Source organism: Theropithecus gelada, chromosome 15 (assembly GCF_003255815.1).
Source record: "Theropithecus gelada isolate Dixy chromosome 15, Tgel_1.0, whole genome shotgun sequence".
Taxonomy (NCBI): Eukaryota; Metazoa; Chordata; class Mammalia; order Primates; family Cercopithecidae; genus Theropithecus; species Theropithecus gelada.
In genome coordinates, this window is record NC_037683.1 from 82,611,764 (window position 1) to 82,626,250 (window position 14,487).

A 14,487-nucleotide genomic window follows, 5' to 3' on the forward strand; every position below is an offset into this window, starting at 1 on the left:
CACCCTGTCCGCCCTTCCCGACACCCCAAAGTAGCGTTGCGAGCAGCTGCTTCTCCCTCCCGGGTCTCGCGCGCCCAGAACCCTCCGGTCTCAAGGAAGAAGGTGACAGCCGCCGCCCACCTCCTTCCCCTCCCGGCCGCCGCTCTCTGGCTCGCCACCGCCCAATTCCCCCTGCCCCCACCCTGGATTTTTTTCCCCCTTCTCTCAAACCTCTAAACAGGAAATAGCCCAAGTCACAATAATATACAGGAGCAGCCGCGGAGGCCGCTGGCGCCCTCCCATTCCCGGGGAGCCTCCCGCACTCCGGCTCGGGTGAAGTGCTGCCAGCGACGCGCGCAGGGAGCGCAGAGGACACCAGCCCAGCAACTAGAGCCGCGCCGCCCAGCGCCCGGGAGAGCCGCCCTCGTCCTCGCCCAGCGCCCGACACCGCCGGCCGCGGCCGCCACCCGCTCTAGGCGAGTACCCTCCTCTGTCTCCCTCCCCGGCCCGGGTGCTGCCTGCAGCGCGCCCTGGGAGAGCCGCCGAGGCGCGGCAGCTTGTGCCCAGGCGTTGCCGAGATGCCTTCCCTCCTGTCCCTACTTTGGCCAGCGAATGATTTGGTGGGCGAGAATTCGCGCTGGTGCCCTGGGTCGTTTGTGCAGGCGGGGGTGAGGGGCAGCGCGAGTAAGTAGGGGTTGACGTCCTCTAGGTTTCTCTGCAGAGTGTGCGGTGTACTTCATGGGGCATTTACTTTTTCCCTGCTTCCCCCATCGCCCCCGAGGCGGCAGCGCCTCACAGGGTCTCTTTGGGGGAATCATCAACAGGTGTGTCTGAACACGCACCTGCGGCAGCCACAGGTGTCTGGGAGCCACCTTCTTTCTCCTCCCTGACCTGGCACCCTTTCACTCAAGGGATGGAAACTGTTTCACTTTCTGCTGAGCTTCTCTATTACCCGATTAAAAGGGCCTTTGAGTTTCTGTTGGCGCAGCCAACCGTATCTGGAGGGGGCAGGAGCCGGTGCCTTGGAGTGACGCGGGCGGAGCGCGGCGCTGGTTATTGGAAGCTGGTGGGGCTGAGTGCCCGCTGAGCCTCCGCCGCGGGGCTTGAAAACTCCGCACTCCAGAGAGCTTGACTGTACAGCCCTGGAGGTGCTCGCCCTGCCCGCGCAGCCCGAAAAACGGGGATCTCCTCCATCTAACGCGGCAGAGCCTTAGAAAACATTTAAACAACAACAACAACAGCAACAAATTTCGCTTTCTGACCCATTTGTAAGGGAGGGGCCGAGCTTGTCAGCATATACAGGGCGTTGTCAGTTTTCCAGGGATGCATTGCAAGGTTCTTCTGTAGGGAGCTCTCAGTCAAAACTGAGTCAGAGATCTTTATGTTGGAAAAAGGCCACTGAATTCCAGGCATTCTTCGAGCTTGAGAAGGGCATTTTCAAGAGTGTTTTGAAGTTTGCACGAGGGCTTTCTGCGCAACTAAGTGTCTCAACTATCCTTATTGTCTGTGGCTGCTTCCCAGTCCCAGAGGTGGGCGGGTTCCGTAGGGAGGCCTCCGCAGGCAGGTCTTCTGTCCAGGTTTCTAAACGCATTTCCACAAACGTGGTCCATAGGTAAATTAAGCCCTTAACTAATTCACTTGAGAGATACTATCTATCCTCTTCGTCTCCTGGTGAGGAGACTGTTATTCTAGTTGGTGATAGGGTGACATTCTGTGTACTTTGAAGTGTTCAGGTGTCTTGCCACTTTAAGTAAGGTCCTTGTTCACGGTTGCATTACCTGGAGGCCTTTTGAAATGCAGGATCTCAGGCCCCACCCAGATCTGCTGAATCAAGATCACCCAAGGGATCCGTTTGCACATTAAACTCTGAGAAGCGCTGGCCTAGGTATGTTGGAGGGAAGTTTTCTGTTCAGCTTTCAAGGCGTGCTTTACATTTCCATCAAGTTATGTATTTGAATCTTTGTTTTGCCCACCAGGACAAACACTCTACAGCCGCATGGATTAGAGCACCTGCACCCCAGGGTGACAGGAAATGTGATTAACATACTGGCCTGTGATTTTTTTTTTTTGATTCTATGATTTTTATGATTATATTTGGTAAAATGTACATAAAATAAAATGTACCATTTTAACCATTTAAAAATGTACCCTTAATTCACGGGCATTAAGTACATTCACAATGTTTTGTCACCATCACCACTACCCATTTCCGGAACTTTTTCATCATCCCAAACAGAAAGCCATTAGAATACCCTATTCCCTCCTTTCCTCAGCCCCTGGGCTTCTGGATACTTTTAATTATTATTATTATATTTTTTGGAGGAAGCAGAAGATGTTGAATAAGAATGTACAGTAAATGTCTCAAAAAATAAGAGAATGTATAGTAAATGTGTAGTAGAATCACGCTGGAAGAATATGAACAAACATTTGGGAATTCCTGGGTAGACAAAGCACTATAGATCAAGGTTCTTAGAGTACATGTACTTTCTTTAATAGAGACAACTGTAAACCCTCAAGGGTTTCCTATTTTGACTGAAATGGAATGGAGTTACCCAGTGCTCAACCTGCTCTAATTAGCTATGCATAGATGCCTGATGATCTCTAACTCTGCACTTCTCTGAACTGGCCTCATCTTAGGTGTCCTGTTGATATTGGGTTTAGTTTTTTTGTTTTTGTTTTTTCATTATTTTATTTTATTTTTTGAGACAGAGACTTGCTGTGTTTCCAGGCTAGAGTGTAGTGGTGCAATTTTGGTTCACTGCAGCTTCAACCTCTCAGGCTCAAGTGATACTCCCACCTCAGCCTCCCAAGTAGCTGGGACTACAGGTGCACGCTACCACGCCTGGCTAATTTTGTTTATTTTTGCAGAGGCTAGTTTAAATTATTATTATTATTTTTTTCTGTAGATCGGGTTCTCGCTTTGCTGCCCAGTCTAGTCTCGAACTCCTGGCTTTAAGCCATCCTCCCGCCTTGGCCTCCCAAAGTGTTGGTATTACAGGTGTGAGCCTCCGCTATTTTTTCTTGACCCTTGACTCTTCTTGTGTTATGACTTTCATCAGAATGAGGTTATCAACTTGTAGTAAGAATTTACAGCTTCCTTTGATTGAAAAGTCCCTTTGAAATGGTGAATGAAGATAATTCAAACGGCAAGATTTGGCAGAACATTCTCTCTTCAGAAGATTCCTGCATTCACAGACTTTCAGAATGTTATTACGTCCTTTTAATTCTAGTAAGGCAGGAGAGAAAAGGTTTGCCCTCCTATAGTATGTTCTCTTCTGAAATAACAACATAGTTCAGAGTTTTATTTGGTAAATGATTGCGTTTTGCAATCTACATAAAAAAACATTTCTTAGAAAATGTCCAGTGAATGGTTTTATCAGTGATTCAGTGATGTTTGGGGAATCACCTGGTAGCTTAGTAAAAGTTGAAACTCTCCAAATATTCCAGATTTACTAAGTCAAACTCTTTTTTTTGTTTGTTTTTTTGAGATGGAGTTTCGCTCTTGTCACCCAGGCTGGAGTGCAATGACACAATCTTGGCTTACTACAACTTCTGCTTCCGAGGTTCAAGCGATTTTCCTGCCTTAGCCTCCCAAGTAGCTGGGATTACAGGCATGTGCTGCCACGCACAGCTAATTTTTGTATTTTTAGTAGAGACGGGGCTTCTCCATGTTAGTTAGGCTGGTCTCAAACTCCTGACCTCAGGTGATCCACCTACCTCGGCTTCCCAAAGTGCTGGGATTACAGGTGTGAGCCACTGTGCCTGGCCAAGTCAAAGTCTTTATACTACAATCTGTGCATTTAATAGCACCCTGAATGATTTTTTTTTTTTTTTTTTTGAGACAGAGTCTAACTCTGTCATCCAGGTTGGAGTGCACTGGCGCCATCTCAGCTCACTGCAACCTCTGCCTCCTGGGTTCAAGCAATTCTTGTGCCTCAGTCTCCCAAGCAGCTATGACTACAGGCATGCACCACAATGCCCAGCTAATTTTTAGTAGAGACAGGGTTTGTCCATGTTGGCCAGGCTGGTCTTGAACTCCTGGCCTCAGGTGATCTGCCCACCTCGGCTTCCACCTCCCAAAGTGCTGGATTACAGGCATGAGCCACTGCGCCTGGCCCACCTTGATTCTGATATGTAACTAGGTTTGGGGGTCACTAAAATAAACACACATGCACACGCACACACACTCAAATGTGAGTGCAAACCAAGATATAAAATTAATCTGAAGTTACAAGAGAACACAATTTTATATACAACATGAAATAAAATTAACAATAGTTTCTTCCTTATAATTAGGTAGACAGTTCAAGTTTGGCAAATCTAATCAGCACCTTTTGATATTTATCGTCACTGAACTTTAGAATCCCCAGTGTCCAGAACTACTGGTCTCCATAGGAGATATCAAGGTACTGGGCTAGTATTTGATTTAGCATTAATGAACATTAGTTGTGCACCCATTGCGAAACAGGGTTTTTCAGATATACTCCCATTAAATCTTTATGACAACCGTGAACATGGTATTTCTTTTTTTCTCATTTTACGGAAGAGAAAATTGAGGCCACTTTGGGTCTTCTTGCTTGAAATCATGATTCTTTTCATGGTCCTCCCACGTAGAATAAGAAATTCCTTACTCACTCCCCTTCACCTCCAACAGTTATATTGAGATGTAATGCATGACAAACTGTGTACAGTATTCATAAATTCTTCATTCAAATCTTTTGGAACATCAGGTACTGTGCTAGGCCCTGAGGCAAATAAAAGGATGAGCCAAAATGGAAATAAATTTCAAAACAGCAAAGGACTCAAAAGCAAAAGGTTCTTTCCATGGTACCATGAGACCTCCGATAAGTTAGATTATACTTGAATGGGGTCTTAGGTTGGCTAGGCCAGCTCCCCCAAAAATCAAGGCTTGGGCATTTTCTTATTGAGATCGGTCAGAAGTGTCATCTCTGCATGACAGTACCTACCTGGCACCCTGAAATGCTACACAGTGTAGAAGAAAGGACCCAGGATTTAGGTGCAGAAGAACTGACCTCTGCTACAACCAGCTGAATGAACCACAGTAAATCTCATAAGCTCGAAGCTGCAACATGCTGTTATATAAAAAAAGGAAATAATTTTCTTGCTCCTGAATTATAGTGAAGACTCAAACAGACCTTATTTGTACAAAGGCTTGTAAAATGCAAAATGATAACAAAGTCTGCTCACCTCCATTTGGGAGAAATTTATAATGCAAAGGAAATAGAAAAAGCCATACATTGACCTAGCACTTTTCAGTTTACTTTTTAGTTAACTGAGGCTATCTATAATTCTCTTTTAGCTTTGGCCATTTTTGTTTTAAATAGTTACATTGAGATATAATTCACATACTATATAATTCACCTATTTAGTCTACAATTCAATGTCTTTTAGTATATTCATGGAGTTGTTAACCATCACCACAATCAATATTAAGAGATTTTCAAGGCTAGGTGTGGTAGTTCGTGCCTGTAATCCCAGCAGTTTGGAAGGCTGAGGTGGGAGGATTGCTTGAGCCCAGGAGTTCAAGTCCAGCCTGGGCAACATAGGGAGACCACTGTCTCTACAAAAACCTTAAAAATTAGCTGGGCGTGGTAGTCTATGCCTATAGTACCGGCTACTCAGGAGACCGAGTTGGGGGATCACTTGAGCCCAAGAGATTGGGGCTTCGGCAAGCTATGATCATGCCCCTGGACTCCAGCCTGGGCGACACAGTAAGACCCTGTCTCAAAAAAAAAAAAACATTAAAAAAAAGAAAGATGTTTTTAATGCCCCCCAAAGAACATTTTCCCCAGTAAACCCCCTCCACCCCTTAGCTGGCTCCTGTCAATATTCCCCCCACCCCAACTAGGCTACCAGGAATCTACTTTCTGTCCCTATAGATTAACCTATTCTGAACTTTTCATGGAATCATAGACTATGCGGCCCTTCATGTCTGGCTTCTTCCACTTAGCATGTTTGCGAGGTTTATCTATGGGAGCTGTGGTTCATGCCAGTAATCCCACTCTTTTGGGGGACCGAGGTGGGAGGATTACCTGAGTCCAGGAGTTTGAGACCAGCCTGGGCAACATGGTGAAACCTGTCTCTACAGAAACAAAAACTAAAGGCTTATGTACATTGTAGTATGTATATGTTCCTTTTTTTTTTTTTTTTTTTTTTTGAGTCAGGATCTTGCTCTGTTGCCCAGGCTGGAGTGCAGTGGCACAGTCATGTTTCACTGCTGCAGCCTTGAACTTCAGGCCTCAAGCAGTCCTCCTGCCTCAGCCTCCCAAAGTGCTAAGATTATAGGTGTGAGCCATCATGCCAGGCCACTACTTTATTCTTTTTATTGCTGAATAATCATCCATTGCATGAACATGTCATGTTTTGCTTATCCATTCATCCATCATGGGCATCTGGATTGTTTCTGCTTTTTGGCTGTTATGAATAATGTTGCTATGAACACTCATGTACAGGTTTTTATGTGGACATATGTTTTCATTTGCTTGGGTACATACCTAGAAGTGGCAAATATATGGTAACTCCATATTTAATATTTTCAGGAATTGCCACACTGTTTTCCAGAGTGGCTACATTCTTCTACAGTCCCACCAGCCAGGTATTCGGGGTTCCAATTCCACGTCTTCATACACATACATTATTACTGTTGTCTGTCTTTTTAAATTTTAACCATGCTAGTTGGTGTGTGATTTTGGATTTTACTTCTTTGATGGCTAATGATGTTGAATATTTAACTTTTCATGTGCTTATTAGACCATTGTTCCTGGCCTTTTTTCTTGATTCTTTTCCAAGGGAAAATGACACAGGGTAAGAGAAAATGCTGTTTTGAATAGATTCTCCAGTTTCAATGGTTTAGATGAGAATACTGAAAATGTAAATTGAGCCCTTTGCTCTTTTGGAGTTTCTTTCAGCTTAGGCCTCAGGGCCTAGTGTAATACCTGATGTTCCTAAAGATTTGAATGAAGAATTAATGAATACATAGTTTCTTGGGGTTGATGGGGAGTAAGTAAGCAGGGACTTACTATTCTACCTGCTGATTTAATGTCCATGAAAAAAATCATACACTAAGATATTAATAACACACACACACAAATGGGCTAGTGCACATGGTGGACATTTTAAACTCTTTCACCAAAATATTTATTGATTAACATCTGTCAGGGCCAGATGAGGTGGTTCACGCCTGTAATACCAGGGAGAGATATTTGGGAGGCTGAAGTGGGCAGATCACTTGAATCCAAGAGTTCCAGACCAGCCTGGCCAACATAGTGAAACCCGGTCTCTACTAAAAATATGAAAAATTAGCCAGGCATGGTGGCGTGTGCCTGTTCTCCCAGCAACTCAGGAGGCTGAGGTGGGAGAATCCTTTATGCCTGGGAGGTCAAGGCTTCAGTGAGCTGTGATTGCACCATTGCACTCCACCTGGGCAACAGAGCAAGACCTGTCCCCCACCCCCCAAAAAACTCCGTCAATTCTACTTACTAAAACATACAATAATATACTTTAAAATCATATTAATACATTGTCTATATATTTTATTAGGGTACTCTTTATTTTATTCTCAAGTACTGCCAAATGAAGAGTACACTAAGGCTGGGCACAGTGTCTCACGCCTGTAATCCTAGCACCTTGGGAGGCTGAGGCATGCAGATCACTTGAGGTCAGGAGTTCGAGACTAAAACCGGGCGCGGTGGCTCACTTTGGGAAGCTGAGGCAGGAGGATCACCTGAGGTCAGGAGTTCGAGACCAGCCTGGCCAACATAGTGAAACCCCATCTCTACTAAAAATACAAAAATTAGCTGGGTGTGGTGGCATGCCTGTAACCCCAGCTACTTGGGAGGCTGAGGCAGGAAAATCGCTTGAACCCAGGAGGTGGAGGTTGTAGTGAGCTGAGATCATGCCATTGCACTACAGCCTGGGGGACAAGAGCGAAACTCTGTCTCAAAAAAAAAGAGTAAAAAAAGAGTAGACTAATAAGACATTTTTCACAAGTCAGTGCATTTTTGTTCTTTCTTTCCCAAGCTGCATGGCAGTGTTTTTTCTTTGTAGCCATGGAGAATTATCTTCGTTCTCTACAGTCACAAGCCAGTATTGAGTTTCTTAAATATCTGTTGTGTTTTGGAGGCTCGCTATATTGACCTCAGGTTATACTGTTTGGATCTTGTATTATGGGGAAATGTCGGTAATAGCAGAGAACTAGGGAAGTCAGCTGGATTTAGAAAAAGAAAACTTCCATTTGAGGATTCTTTGAGACAGCAGTGGGATAGGTGAATGGAAGTGTGTAGTGCAGTGATTCTCAAACATTAGTTTGCATCTGAACCATCTGGAAGGCTTGTCAAAATACAGATCACGGGCCCCCCTCCTGGAGTTTCTGATTGCGTAGATCGGGCGTGGGGGCTCAAGAATGTGTGTCTAAGAGTGCCCACCCAGGTCATGCTGCTGCTGCTGCTCTGGGAATCCCACTTTGAGAACCAGAGGTTTGGAGGCCTTTGGAAGTGCAGGATCGGAACTTGCTGAGGGAAGGGGCCAGGCTTGAGGCTGGTCTGGGCATCCTGTGTGTGCAGGGGCTTGGTGGAGTACCAGCCACCAAGTACCAGGTGGCTTGGTAGGTACCAGCCAAAGCAGGGCGCATAGACAAGTGCTGAGGGCGAATGCAGGAATACTGTGGGGAGGGGTGGCTGCGAGGCAGATCAGAACCAGCTAAGAGATGGGGAAGGAATGGACAGAGGGTTATGAGGAGACCTGGGTGAGTGAAGACCCACAAACTCCTCTGTAAAGGTTCAGGAGAGTGACGACATGTATCGGTGTTGGTGTCAGGGGAGGGACTGAGCGGTCACCCGGATGGTAGGTGTAGTAGCTGTGCAGGCCTGGCCTTTCCACCATACCTTCAGGAAGGGCAGCATCCCTGGGCAGTGGGATGTGCTGCTTGAGGCCACAGGGTCACATGTGGACTTTCCTGTAAGATTAGGGAATTCCTTCAGTCTTTCCGGCCATAGTCCCAGGGGTCATGACTAAGTTCTCTTCCTCTTTCTGCCTGTCACTGATAATCAACCTAAAACCAGGATGAGTTTTACAAACCAGAAGCAAAGGTTCTTTGTGCAAGGAGTTACTGTCATCTCTAAAACTGGAGTTTGTGTCCTTGTGTGCATTTGCCTGCTCAGCTTAATAGCTTTAGGCATCCAGTCTTCTTAGCATAACTTGATATAAGCCGATTCTGAGAGTGGGTGCTGACATATGGAAGTGTTTTTGACAATCCATGTTGTGAAGGTCAGGAGGTTTGCTATAGGAAAGAAATCCAAGAAGGGCAGTGGCCGACGGGTGCTGGGTCCTCTGAAAGTGAGCTGTGTTCTACCCTTCCCGCTCATGTCACAAAGCCGAGAGAAACATCCCTAATTTGATTGTATATTTCATTTTAAAGGAATCCTCATTGTGTCTGAGGATGTAAAATATTTCTCTTGGGTTTCGGAAAGAGGCCAAAGCCTGCCCCAAGGTGTTCTCTGTTATCCTTCGGGGCACCTGTTGTTAGCAGAGAGCAAGGTGATTTAATATCAGTGCTTGTAAACTAACTGCCTGGTGACTTGCTGTGTGGTCAGGAGTAGCAGCTCCTTAGTTTAGACTTTCCAATTTGCCCTTGATCCCACTCACCCTTTGCACACATGAACATTCCTGCTGGCCCCTTTAGGCCCTGGGTATGCAATTCCTCTGGTTAATGGACAGGACTGGACAGGAAATATTTCACAACCCTGCATCTGTGGAGAGGGAGTGTCTTGGAATCCCCAAGACCGCCCCCCACAAGTTTCGATGATTCACTAGGAGGACTCACAGGACTCGGCATAGGATTGTACTCATGGCTATGATTTATTACGGCTCAAAGATGCAAAGCAAAATAAACCAAGGGGAAAAGTACAGGAGCGAAGTCCAAGGAAACCAGGCACAAGCTTCCAAGGTTCCTCTCCCAGTGGAGTTACACGTGATGTGCTGAATTCCCTGGCAACTAGTTGTGACCACACGTGTGAAATGTTATCAACCAGGGAAGCTTGTAAGGGACTCACTGTCCCGGGTTTTTACTGGGGGATTGTTACACTGGTGTCCTCTGCCTACCAGCTACCCAAATTTCAGACTCACACAAGGAAAGCAGCTGTTCAGCATAAACCACATGGTTTGTACAGTTTAGGGACAGTGTGGCTCTTACCAGTCCTGGCAATGGTGGGAATCCAAATTCTCAGGCATCAGCTGAGAGCCACCTTGTAAGTGGATCTTTCAAAGGATAACAGTCAGGCTTGCTATGTTACCTTTTGGATGGGGATGAGAGTGGCAGGTGAGGATGGTTGTGGGGACCCCTGAACTTGGAGAAGGGATCTGTTAATGCAGCCTCAGGGCCTGGTACTGCAGGAGAAGGTGGAAGGAAGTGCACTGGGGTTTTGCACTTAGATCCGGGGTTCAGAATAACTGGGATTCCCACACTACAGGGATAAAGAAGGATGGAAAAGAGTTCAAAGTCCTGTGCATTCATTCATCCATTTATTCATTCTTAACAGGGGCTTATCAATGCCTATACCCTTTGAGGTGCTGTGCCAAGGTGCTAAGGATACCATGGTGAGCAGGGTAAAGTCTCTGCCCTCATGAGACCCACTTCTAGAGGGAATGAATGAGGAAAAGGGCAGTTAAATCATTGCTATGAGGATATACCAAGGGCCCTAGGGTATCCACCTGGTAGACTTAGTGGGAATCAGAAGGCACAAATTTTATAATCAGACCAAACTGGGTAGGAATCACACCTCTAGTATTTATTACCTGTGTGCCTTGGGCAAGTTACTTAGTCACCTGGTGCCTAGATTTCTTCATTTCTTCATCTAAAAACAGGGACAATTTATAACCTTTTAAAAGATAGGGTTTCACTGGTTGCCCAGGCTGGAGTGCAGTGGCACAATCTCGACTTATTGAAACCTCTGCGTCCTGGATTCCAAGGATCCTCCTACCTCAGCCTCCCAAATAGCTGGGACTACAGGCATGTGCCAACACACCCGGCTAATTTCTGTATTTTTTGTAGAGACAGGGTTTCAACATATTGCCCAGGCTGGTCTCGAACGCTTGAGCTCAAGCAACCCTCCTGCCTCGGCCTCCCAAAGTGCTGGGATTACAGGCATGAGCCACCATGCCCACCTTTTCTTTTAAGGCTGTTGTGAGAACTAAACAAGGTCGTGTATGTAGGGTACTTACTTCAGGGGGTGGCACAGTAGAAATGCTCACTAAATAATGACTTAGCGACGCCTAGCCAAGGAGAGGTGTGTGTTCACTGGAAGGACTGGCATCTGCTGCATCCTCACTCTGCAAGTCACTTCAGAGGCGTTCCCTTCAGCCCTGGGCTCATAGGTGCACACAAGCCTGCATTCCTGCCACGTTGCTCTGCTTACTGGTCTAAGAATGCTTTCCTGTTTCATTTTTCTGGTTTTTTTTTTTTTTTTTGAGACGGGGTCTCGCTCTGTCACCCAGGCTGGAGTACAGTGGCTGATCTTGGCTGACTGCAGTCTCCGCCTCCTGAGTTCAAGTGATTCCTCTGCCTCAGCCTCCTGAGTAGCTGGGACTACAGTGTGTGCCACCATGCCCAGCTAAGTTTTGTATTTTTAATAGAGATGAGGTTTCATTCACCATGTTACCCAGGTTTGTCTCGAACTCCTGATCTCAAGTGACCTGCCTGCCTCAGCCTCCCAATGTTCTGGGATTACAGATGTGAGCCACCACGCCCAGCCTCATTTTTCTGGCTCTTGAAGGCACTTTTCTCTTTGCCTGGATGCCCCAGATTTATTTTGTCAGCCTAAGGAATGTGTACACCTATTATTAAGACCCAACTCAAGTATTTTCTCTTTTATCTCTTTCTCTTTCCCAAACCAAGCCCCTTGGACAGGATTGTTTGTGCTCTCCTTTGTCCTGTTCCATGGTCACTCCCATCCATATTACAGCATGCTGGGTCGCAGTTGCTTGTTGCTCCATTAGACTGGGTGATTCTTGAGGGCAAGGATGATGTGGTATTATTTGAATCTCCAATGTCAATCAGAGTGTTTGATAGGGACTGGCTCGGGATGTGGAGGGAATGAATGAATGAGTATGGAGTTGGACTAGAACACCCAACATGAAATGGATACAATGTCAGCAAAATAGGTCTCTGCCCTCAGAGCAGAGCTTACAGTCTGGAGGAGGCAGATGGTGAACAGGTAAACATAAATATAACCATCAGAGACTGAGCAGTGACACAAGTCCTGCAGCAGGTGCAGGCAGTCTCTCCTGGGAAGAGGGAGAAATAGGAGGTCACAATGTTGCTACCCTGGGCAATGTGGGGTTGTTGTCTGGAGTGTGGATGGTGGTGGAGGCCTGAAGGGCTGGTCCTGTGGGGTGCACACCTGGAGAGCTAGGAGTCCTCCAGATGGAGGTGGAGAGTGGAGCAGTGGTCACCAGCACCTCAGCTGCCACAGGGCAGGACTGCAGCAAGAACTAAGTGTCCACTTGGAAGGCTGAAGTGCTCCACTCAAGCAAGACAAACTGGGGTCAAGAAACCCAGGGTCGATAGAGGAAGTATGACCCAGCAACCTGAAAGACCTGTCTGAGCTGTGCCTTAGTCAGCTCGGGCTGCTATAATGAAGTACCAATGACTAGGTGGGTTGAGTAACAGACATTTGTTTCTCAGCGCTCTGGAGACATGAGGTTTGATACCAGGTGCCAGCATGGTTGGGTTCTTGCTGAGGGCCCTTTTCCTGGCTTGCAGACAGCTACCATCTTGCTATGTGCTCACATGGCCTTTCCTAGATGCATTGAGTATGGAGAGAGAGAGAGAGAGGGAGAGAGAGAGAGAGAGAAACAGAGAGAGAGAGAGAGAGCTGTTTCTCCTTCTCCCTCTTGTTGTAAGGACACTAATCCCATCATGAGGTTCCCACCCTCATGACCTCATCTAAACCTAATTACTTCCCAAAAGTCCTATCTCCAAATACCATCGCACTGGAGGTTAGGGCTTCAACACATGAATTTTGGGGAGATACAAACATTCAGTTCTTAGCAACCCAGGCCAGTAACTATTTGCTGAGTAAATAATCATGGCTGGCACTCTAATAGCACTTTGGATGGGACAGGACCTAAGTGTTTTGCATATAGTCATTACATTTCATTCTCAAACAATCTCACTAGGTACGTGCCATTATTATCCCCAGTTTACAGATGAGGAAACCCAGGCCCTGAAGAGTTTAAGTGATTTGCTAGTTAAGTGTAAACCTGGATTCTCACCAGGCAGTCTGCTTCTAGAGTCTAGGTTTTTCTTGTTGTTGTTGTTGTTGTTGTTGTTGTTTGTTTTTTGAGGCAGAGTCTTGCTCTGTTACCCAGGCTGGAGTACAGTGACACGATCTCATCTCACTGAAACCTCTGCCTCCCGGATTCAAGTGATTCTCCTGCCTCAGCCCCCGAGTGGCTGGGATTACAGGCACGAGCCACTACACCTAGCTAATTTTTTTTTTTTTTTTTTTTTTTTGAGACGGAGTTTCACTCTTTTGCCAGGCTGGAGTGCAGGGGTGCGATCTCGGCTCACTGCAACCTCCACCTCCCGGGTTCAAGCAATTCTCCTGCCTCAGCCTCCCGAGGAGCTGGGACTATAGGCTTGCACCACCACACCCAGCTAATTTTTGTATTTTTGGTACAGATGGGGTTTTACCATGTTGGCCAGGATGGTCTCGATCTCTTGACCTCGTGATTCACCTGTCTCGGCTTCCCAAAGTGCTGGGATTACAGGCGTAAGCCACCGTGCTTGGCCTAATTTTTGCATTTTTAGTAGAGATGGTATTTCACCATGTTGGCCAGGCTGGTCTCAAACTCCTGGCCTCACGTGATCCATTCGCCTCAGTCTCCCAAAGTGCTGAGATTACAGGCATGAGTCATCCCGCCCAGCCAAGTCTAGGGTCTTAATCATTATATGTGCCTGACTCAAGAAGTAAACTCTAATATTACTGGACATCTGTCAAATGCTAGTTCCTGAGTGAGGAGAGATATTAGAGATAGAAGGATGACTATGACATCATACCTACCTTTTAGGCTATCTCAGAATGCTCAAAGAGGCATAATTTTTTTTTTTTTTTTTTTTTTCCTGAGACGGAGTCTCGCTCTGCTCCGATCTCGGCTCACTGCAAGCTCCGCCTCCCGGGATTACGCCATTCTCCTGCCTCAGCCTCCGGAGTAGCTGGGACTACAGGCGCCCGCCACCGCGCCCGGCTAATTTTTTGTATTTTTAGTAGAGACGGGGTTTCACCGTGTTGACCAGGATGGTCTCGATCTCCTGACCTCGTGATCCTCCCACCTCGGCCTCCCAAAGTGCTGGGATTACAGGCGTGTGCAACAGCGCCCGGCCGAGACATCATTTTTTGATGTCAATTCAAATTTGATACCACCAAGAAACTTTTATCTTTATCTTGTAACTGTGGTCCATAGAACCAATAGCAGAGGAAAGTGTTTTGC

At 46.4% G+C, this 14,487-nt stretch overlaps 1 protein-coding gene across 2 annotated transcripts in view; it reads left to right on the forward strand.

The window, feature by feature from the left end:
- TJP2 (tight junction protein 2) overlaps positions 1–14,487 on the forward strand; it is a 137,444-nt gene continuing 122,957 nt past the window's right edge. Inside the window, exon 1 of one of the 2 annotated variants that reach the window (XM_025359010.1) lies at positions 1–102. The gene's annotated coding sequence lies outside the window, so the exon portion shown is untranslated. Of the gene's footprint in view, positions 103–1,772; positions 1,865–14,487 lie in introns of those variants that run through there. The other variant, XM_025359005.1, reaches the window with a different exon arrangement.